This window comes from Somniosus microcephalus, chromosome 14 (genome assembly GCF_052327205.1).
Source record: "Somniosus microcephalus isolate GS21.2 chromosome 14, FLI_Smic_1.0, whole genome shotgun sequence".
Lineage (NCBI taxonomy): Eukaryota > Metazoa > Chordata > Chondrichthyes > Squaliformes > Somniosidae > Somniosus > Somniosus microcephalus.
This window is the reverse complement of record NC_141000.1, coordinates 12,406,066-12,415,668: the sequence shown is the minus strand read 5'-3', so window position 1 is coordinate 12,415,668 and position 9,603 is coordinate 12,406,066.

Sequence of the window (9,603 nt, the reverse complement as noted above, 5' to 3'; positions counted from 1 at the left end):
TCAGTTTCAGCACCCCAAGAGGGATGCGGGGCACTGCTCGAGGAGCCCCGCGTCCCTCTTGGGGCGTTGAAACTGAATATCGCAGCGCAACGTGCCGCAGCGCCACATGCTGTGGCACGGCGCGCTGCGGTACTGCAGGCCTTCCTCCCCTTCTTAAAGGGGAGGGGCCTGCACCAGCACGATCACCGATCGCAAGTGCCGGCAAAAGAGCCCGGCACCGAGGAGAAGTGCCGGGCTCTCGGGACACAGCCGGCACTGCCCGGGGGGGTGGAATCAGGAGGCCGGGGAGGGCGGCGCGAGGAGGTGCTGGCAGGCGGCCACCGAAAAAAATGGCCGCCCCGCACCTCCCCTTTAATTTGCGCCACTACCGCCACAGGTAGGCCCCCCTGAACTGGTCGCGATTTGCGACCGGCGCTACGGGGGGGGGGCGCGACCCAATATCGCATTTGGGGCGGTAGCGGGGCGCTGCGCACACCGATGATGTCATCGGTGGCGGCGCAGCGCTACAGGCTAACGCCGCCATTAGCACCCTGCTAAATTTCCCGGGAGGCGTGGCCAGTGGCGTTAAAGCCACTGAGTGCCCTCTTTAGGTGCTAACTGGTGGTGCAGCCCACCGAATTTCTAGGCCAATGGACTTAAAAAGATATAAAACAAGGAAGCCAAAGACTCTCGCTCTCTTTCTCTGGATGACCACGCAGAAGAACAAGAAGCCCTCCCTCTACAGACCAGAAAAAGAAGCAAGGAAAAAGGCCGCGTGCATTGCTTGACTCAGGGAGGTACCAGTCTGTGTAAATCTAACCCATTACCTTACGTGTTGTAATCAAGTAGAGTCCATAAATACCAGTAGGCTATTGTTTTGATGTGTGTGAGTGTGTGTGTTTAATAAACTTGCATGAGTTTGTGTGTTTAATAAACTTATTCCAAATTGTTTCAAAAGAATTGGGGGGAGAAATTTGGTATAGCCCTGTTTGGGGCGCCATTAGCGGCCATGCGCAAAGTTTAGCGCCTGGCGCTAATTATTGCCTCCGATGGCAAACATGGCTTTTATCGCCCCTGGAGGTGATTGGAGCGCTAAATCAGGCGCTTCACACCTGTCTTAAGGCACAAAGGCCGAGGAGCGAGGCGCTACCTCACAGCGCTGGCAAAGCTCATGTGATGTCAGTCAGCAATGGAATACAGACACACTGGCATCGTCCAATTCTTAAAGGGGAGTTCTGATGAATGGTCATTGACCTGAAACGTTAACTCTGTTTCTCTCTTCACAGATGCTGCTTGACCTGCTGAGTTTCTCCTGCATTTTCTGTTTTTATCTTAAAGGGGAGGGTTGATCTTGCTCTCCATCCACATCCTGCTCATTGCAGCCTTGAATCTCAGCCTGAATCTCGGCCTGGAGAGACCTGTACATCAAATCTGTTGGAAAGAACAATGGAGAGGCCCAGGGAAAGAGCTCAGAGTGCAGCCCCCACAGTCTCTTCTAAAACGATACAAGGAAGGGCAAATCAAAATGAACCTGCAAAGTGCTGCTCAGTACCCAAAACTCCTTCACACAGCGTTGAATCTCTCCAGAAGTCTCTCTCTCTCAGAATGCGTGGTGCAAAAATGTCACCGACAAAAAAAGGCAGGAAGCGGTCGCCTTTAAATAGCACTCCCCTAGTCCCTTTCTGACAGTATAACGCTCCCCTCAACCTGTCGTTGCAAGCGGCAGGCGGTAAGCCAGGGGGCGCCACTCAATTTCCGGTCCGGGGCGCTAACGGGGCGTTGCGCACTCGACTGACATCACAATCTGCCGGCACAGGAGATCGTGGCGGTAGTGTTTAGCACCGCCACAAAATGTCTAGTTAATTTCACGAGCGGCGCAAATATCGCTGCGCCCGTGTGCTAGTTACTTTGCGTCCCATTAGCGCCCTCTTAAGACGCTAACGAGGCGCAAACAACTGAATTTTTCCCCCTTGGTCTTGCTGTCAATTTAATGGCAGTTGAAATAAAAAGCTTACACCTGCTTCTGCTTCTGCTTCTGCTTCTGCTTCTGCTTCTGCTTCTGCTTCTGCTTCTGCTTCTGCTTGCTGAGGCAGCCGCACAGCCAACAATGCTGAGAATGAGGTGCTGCAGTATCAATTAATTTCCGCTTTAAGTACTGAAAAATGCCTGTAGCAATCATAACTTGTGATTAGACTGCACTTGATATTGGTCTGCTGTTTGAATGTAACACCAATGAGCTTGGGCTTTAAGACTTGAATTAAGACAATAATCATTTTTTCAGCAGTGAGCACGAATTTCACATGCAGTCTAAAGCATTAGCGCCTGGTGCTAATTCTCCAACTTTTCTACTGACACCAACTATTCATAGTCATAGATTCATAGATTCATAACGGCACAGAAGGAGGCTATTCGGCCCAGGGATGTCTGTGCCAGCTCTCTGTAGAGCAATCCAGTCAGTCCCATTCCCCCGCTCTATCCCCGTAGCCCTGCAAGTTTATTTCCCTCAAGTGCCTATCTAGTCTCCCCTTGAAAACATTGAGTGTCTCCGCTTCCACCACTTCCGTCGGCAGCGAGTTCCAGGTCATCACCACTCGCCGCGTAAATCGTTTTTCCTCACATTCCCCCCTGTATCTCTTGCCCAAAACCTTAAATCTGTGTCCCCTAGTCCTTGTACCATCAACTAGTGGGAGCAGCCTTTCCCCGTCTAGCCTATCCAAACACATCACAATCTTGTACACCTCTATCAAATCACCCCTCAACCTCCTTTGCTGTAATGAAAACAAATCCAGCTTCTCCAACCTGTCCTTGTAGCTAAGATCCTCCATCCCCGGAACCATTTTGGTAAATCTCCTCTGCACCCTCTCAAGGGCCTTCACATCCTTCCTAAAGTGTGGTGACCAGTACTGGATGCAATACTCCAGTTGTGGCCTAACCAGAGCTTTATAAAGATTCAGCATAACTTATCTACTTTTGTACTCAGTACCTCTATTTATGAAGCCCAAGATCCCATATGCTTTGTTAACCACGCTCTCAATATGTCCCGCCACCTTCAGGGACCTATGCACATTAACTCACAGGTCTCTCTGTCCCTGCACACTCTTTAAAACTGTGCCATTAAGTGTATATTGCCTCTCCCTGTTCCTTCTGCCAAAATGCATCACCCCACACTTCTCTGTATTAAATTCCATCTGCCACTTGTCTGCCCATTCTGCTAGTCTTTCTATGTCCTGTTGCAGTTGATTAGTATCATCATCACTATTTGCCACACCCCCAAGTTTGGTGTCATCAGCAAATTTAGAAATTTTACTCTGTATTCCTATATCCAGGTCATTTAGATATATATCAAAAAAACAGTGGCCCCAGCACTGACCCTTGGGGAACACCACTGTCTACCATCTTCCAGTCTTAAAAACAGCCATTTACCACAACTCGCTGTTTTCCGTCCTTAAGTCAATTCCAAGCTGCCACTGACCCACCTATTCCATGAGCCTCAATTTTGTTAACCAGCCTTCTATGTGGTACTTTGTCAAATGCCTTCCGAAAATCCATGTAGACAACATCCTTTGCATTCCCTTCATCAATCCTCTTTGTTAATTAATCAAAAAAATAAATTAGATTAGTCAAACACGATCTGCCTTTTACAAATCTGTGTTGGCTCCCCTTTATTAGCTTAAACCTCTCCAAGTGCCCGTTAATTTTTTCCTTGATTATTGTTTCTAAAACTTTACCCACCACTGATGTTAAACTATTCCTTGGCTATAATGAATTTCTAGCCCCTTGTATTTAAATAGTGTCTCATCACATCCAAAAAGCTTTACGACCAAGGTTTAGTATTATTGTAGGCTAATCAGGCAGCCAATCTGCACACAGCCAAGTCCCACAAACAGCAAAAGAATGACCACATATTCTATTTTAGTGGTGTTTGAAGGATGATTGTTGGCATGACACCAAGAAAAGCTCCTTTTTGTGTTAAATGGTGCCAATGGGACCTTTTACATCCACTTGAGCAGACAGACAAGGTCTCAATTTCACATCTCATCCAAAAAACATTACTTCCAGCAATGCAGCACTTCTTCAGCATTGCACTGAAATGTCAACCTAGATTAGGTACTTAAGTCTATAGTGAGTCTTGAACTTACAAGTTTCTGATTCAGAAACAACAATCAACCTGTGTGGAATCATTATCACAAGATTGAGACTGAGTTAATCACGTTTAAAAGTCAATTAGATACTCCGACGAAAAGATAAAGGCCAAGAAATTCATTAAGGCGCTGCCAGCTTTGCGGCCAGTTACCGCCTAAAGAGGGCTTCTGCGCCAAAAATGAGTTTGTGCTGATATTCAGCGCAGCAGTATTGGCGGCGGTAGCCGTTAGCGCTGTGCCGGCACCGATGACGTCATCGGTGTGCGCAGTGCCCCGGTTCCGCCCCGAAACCGGCCCGATCCCCATATTTAGTAGCGGCCGCCTCCTCCGAAGCGGCCGCAAACAGCGACCAGAAAACGGGGCCGTGCTGTAGCCTTAGTGGGGCGCTTTAAAGGGGAAGGTGCGGCCGGCCGCTTTTTCGGCGGCCACCTGCCCGCACCTCCTTCCCCGGCCTCCACCACGCCCCCCCCCCCGCGGCATTGCCGGCTGCTTTCCGCGAACCCGGCACTTCTCCGTGGTGCCGGGCTCATTTGCCGGCACTCTCCAGCGGCGATCTCCCCGTTGCAGGCAGCTCCCCCTTAAGAGAAGGAGGAGGCCTGCAGTACCGCAGCCTGCCACTCCGCAGCGGCTGGCGCAGCGGCGCCAAGAGCGCTGAAATTCAGTGTCAGCGCTCCAAGCGGAGGCGGGCACACCCTGGTATAGCGCCCGGTTCCGAATTGGGGCGCAAACACTGAATATCTGACGATCGCTAATGGCTCCCCGCCCAGCGCTAACTTTTGGGCGCGAGCGAGCTGGCCGCCCCAAAGTGAATTTCTAGGCCAAAGTATTAAAGGCTACATGAACACAGGATTAGAGTAGATAGTTCTGCTGTGCACGGACTCTAGCACAGGAAGAATGGGCTGAATGGCCACCACAGGAGTAGCAACAGCATATGCACATGGCATTTTAAAAGTGAGGTTCAGATATTTGGATTTCATGGGGGAGCAGATCACAGCATAGCTTGAAAAAGGCCATGGATCATTTTTTGTGTTCTCCCCAATGTAGCAACACTTTGTAGTATACTGTTGACCTCTCAGAGGCCAACAATGATAGATGGTGGAAGCAGGCAATCAAGGGAATATATAAGAACAGGATTGTGAGGGTGCCACGGATGTGTGGACTGTAATACTCACAGCTTGTTTCCTAAGCACTTACATCATTTAATACAGTGTACTGTAACATATAACTACATTTATGCATGCTTCCATTTCTCTGTGGCTCTTCAGGAGCCAAGTGCTATTCAGAGACATACGTTGCTCAGAAAAATTCGGACAAATTACAATGATGAGAGTTTGTAAGAACATAAGAATTAAGAGCAGAAGTAAGCCATACGGCCCCTCGAGCCTGCTCTGCCATTCAATAAGTTCATGGCTGATCTTTGACCTCAACTCCACTTTCCTGCCCTATCCCTATATCCCTTGATTCCTCTAGAATCCAAAAATCTATCTATCTCAGCCTTGAATATACTCAACGACCGAGCATTCACATCCCTCTGGGACAGAGAATTCCAAAGATTCACAACCCTCTGAGTGAAGAAATTCCTCCTCATCTCAGTCTTAAATGACCGACCCCTTATCCCGAGACTATGCCCCCTAGTTCTAGACACTCCAACCAGGGGAAACAATCTCTCAGCATCTACCCTGTCAATCCCCTTCAGAATCTTGTATGTTTCAATGAGACCACCTCTCATTCTTCTGAACTCCAGAGAGTATTGGCCCATTCTACACAATCTCTCATCATAGGATAACCCTCTCATCCCAGGAATCAACCTAGTGAACCTTTGTTGTGTCGCCTCTAAGGTAAGTATATCCTTCCTTAGATAAGGTGACCAAAACTGAGCACAGTACTCCAGGTGTGGTCTCACCAAAGCCCTATACAACTGTAGCAAGACTTCCTTACTATTGTACTTCAACTCCCCTAACAATATAGGCCAACATGCCATTTGCCTTCCTAATTGCTTGCTGTACATGCATGCTAACTGTCTGTTTCTTGTATTAGGACACCCAAATCTCTCTGAACACCAACATTTAATAGTTTCTCACCATTTAAAAAATATTCTGTCTTCCTATTCTTCCTACCAAGGTGAATAACCTCACATTTCCCCACATTATACTCCATCTGCCACCTTATTGCCCACTCGCTTAACCTGTCTATAACCCTTTGCAGGCTCTTTGTGTCACAGAATCACAGAAACCCCACAGTGCAGATAGAGGCCATTTCGGCCCATCGAGCCTGCACCGACACATATCCCACCCGATCCCCGTAACCCCTACACCAACACATATCCCACCCTATCCCCGTAACCCCATGTATTTAATCCCCCTAACACTAAGGATCAATTTATCATAGCCAATCAACCTAACCCGCACATCTTTGGACTGTGGGAGGAAACCGGAGCACCCGGAGAAAACCCACGCAAACACGGGGAGAATGTGCAAACTCCACACAGACAGTCGCCCGAGGCCGGATTCGAACTTGGATACATCACACTCGGTCCCTTCATCTAAGTCATTAATATAGAGTGAAAATAGCTGAAGCCCAAGCACTGATCCTTGCGGCACCCCACTAGTTATAGCCTGCCAATCTGAAAATGACCCGTTTATCCCTACTCTCTGTTTTCTGTCCGTTAACCAATCCTCTATCCATGCTAATACATTACCCCCAACCCCATGTGCCCTTATCTTGCATAACAACCTTATATGTGACACCTTATCGAATGCCTTTTGAAAATCCAAATATACTACATCCACTGGTTCCCCTTTATCTACCCTGCTAGTTACATCCTCAAAAAACTCTAATAAATTTGTGAAACTCAATTTATCTTTCATAAAACCATGTTGACTCTGCCTATTCATATTATGATTTTCTAAGTTCAATGGACTGGAAGGACAAATATTAGTAAGAGGAAGAACTCTATAAAATATGGCAAATGTTATTGTACAAAGAAAAAAGTAAAATATAATATTTTCATTTTTCTAATAAATAATAGTTTAATATATAAGAAAATGAAAGTAAGTATTTTCATACATTCTAAATAAAGCATAAATATAAAATGAAACCGTAGAAAACCAATTGCAATTCTCTGTCAGATTTTTCAACCTTTTGAGGAAGACAGCAAACCCTAGATAAGCAACTGAACGTCAGGTCAGCATTGAAACTCTAGTCCCAGCTGTCTGACACAAGGATAGGCCGCTAGAAGAAAACATGGCGGGCATTAGCAACACCGTGGAGACAGTGTATGGGTAAATTTATTCTTTCTGGTGTGAATTTTCTATGTATATTTATTATAATTGGAATATTATTTATGTGGATATAAACTGCATTGGCTTACTCAGCAAGAAATCTTTTCAGTGATTTGATTGGCTATTTTCTGCTGCTTGTTGGTTGCTGATTTGTAGCTCTCTCCTAATAGTTTTTTTAAATTTATTCATGGAATAAATGGAAGGATTCATTGCTCGGTAGAGTTCACCCAATCAACATTGTTCAATTAACAAATAGTGATTTCTCCTTTCTTAGTCCTTATGATATTTGAGCTAATTATGATTTTCTTTTTGCCAAATGTGTGACAACTGCTTTGAAATGTAATGCCCAACAGATGTGCATTACATGCAAGGTGTTTTTTTTTCAATATGGATAAGTTGTAATTCACTCTGCAGTTCCTGGAATAACCTTCTCAGGCTTTATATGCTGAACCAGAAGTATGTTAAGCATGACTTTCAGTTACAGCCTGGTGAGTCATGCAGGCCTTACGAGTTCTCTTTGTCACGTGATACCACCTCCTCCTCAGCTTCCTTCTGGTGAACAGCTGCTACTGCACCAGCCATTTGAGGAAGACGTGTGATGTAATAAAACTCACTACACACTTGGTTTGAGTATAAAGCAAGGCTTTAATCAACTTGTTTCAGAACATGGAGGTCTAGTTGTACTTCACTAGTTCCTGTCTTACAAAATGTCCCTGAGCAAGCTGGGCCCACGCCCGAGTATTTATACTCCTTGGACGGCGCCACCAGCTGGCTGTCCAGTGTTATTTCATGAGTAGTTTCTTTATGATGATGAGATTTATAACAACATGCTTCGATGAGTCCTTAATCGCCTTAAATATTGGCGAGGGGCTTCCTGAAGTGGTTGTTTTGTGCTAGTTCCCGGTGTCACGACTGTCGAAAACGGTCCCATTTATCCAGCAGGGCAGTTCCAGCAGCATCAAATCAAATTTAAACAATTGTGAATCCACAAGCTTTCATATGTGCATGCTTGAAAATTGCTCTTTGTGACTATTTCATTGGCACCATTTTCTCCAATGTCTGGGGACTGTCTGTTCCGTGCAGTGGCAGTAAAACTTACAGTAGCAAGGCAAGTAAGAGTACTTCAACCCAATGGCAGGCATTTCTTTTGGCTGCTTTTGTCTCCAATGGAATGCCACTCTTCTGTTTATATTCGAGGCTGAGGCAGTGCTGCAATCAAAGGTAGGGCTAAACAAGCATTTGTTTCAATAGCTTGCAATAGTTGCTCAGTGGGCAGCACTCTCACCTCTGATCTCAGATGGTTGTGGGTTCAAGCCCCACTCCAGAGACTTGAGCACAAAAATCTAGACGGACTCCCCAATGTAGTGCTGAGGGAGTGCTGCACTGTCGGAGGTGCCGTCTTTCGGACAAGGCGTCAAACTGAGGCTCCGTCTGCCCTTTCAGGTGGACGAAGGTCCCATGGCACTATTTCGAAAAAGAGCAGGAGAGTTCTCCCCAGTGACCTGGCCAATATTTATCCCTCAATCAAAATCACGAAAACAGATCTCATTGCTGTTTGTGGAACCTTGCTGTGTACACATTGACTGCTGCGTTTCCAACAGTACTTCAAAAGTACTTCATTAGCTGTAAAGTACTGTGGGACATCCTGATATCATAAAATGCACTATATAAATGCAAGTCTTTCTTTCTTTTACTACCACCACTGGCAGTTCCCTGTCGATGGCAGTAGAAAACCCAACTGCAGACTTTTAATATAAATCGTGTACAAGGTCAATTGGTCTGTTATTTTAATGGTGATGTTTGGTTTTCTCAATGGTTCTTTCCTGTTCTGCTCTTCTCTCCTTCAGGCAGTGTTTGGGTGCTGGTAGCCCAGCTGTATTTCACCCAAATGGCTGTTCTTCATGTGACAGCCTATAAAATGAGCATTAGCAAAAAGAAAGAAAGACTTGCATTTATAGAGCGACTTTCACGACCATCGGACATCTCAAAGTGCTTTACAGCCAATGAAGTACTTTTGAAGTGTAGTCACTGTTGTAATGTAGGAAACGCAGCAGCCAGTTTGCACACAGCAAGCTCCCACAAACAGCAATGTGATAATGACCAGATAACCTGTTTTTGTTACGTTGGTTGAGGGATAAATATTGGCCAGGACACCGGGTAATAACTCCCCTACTCTTCTTCAAGATAGTGCCATGGGCTTT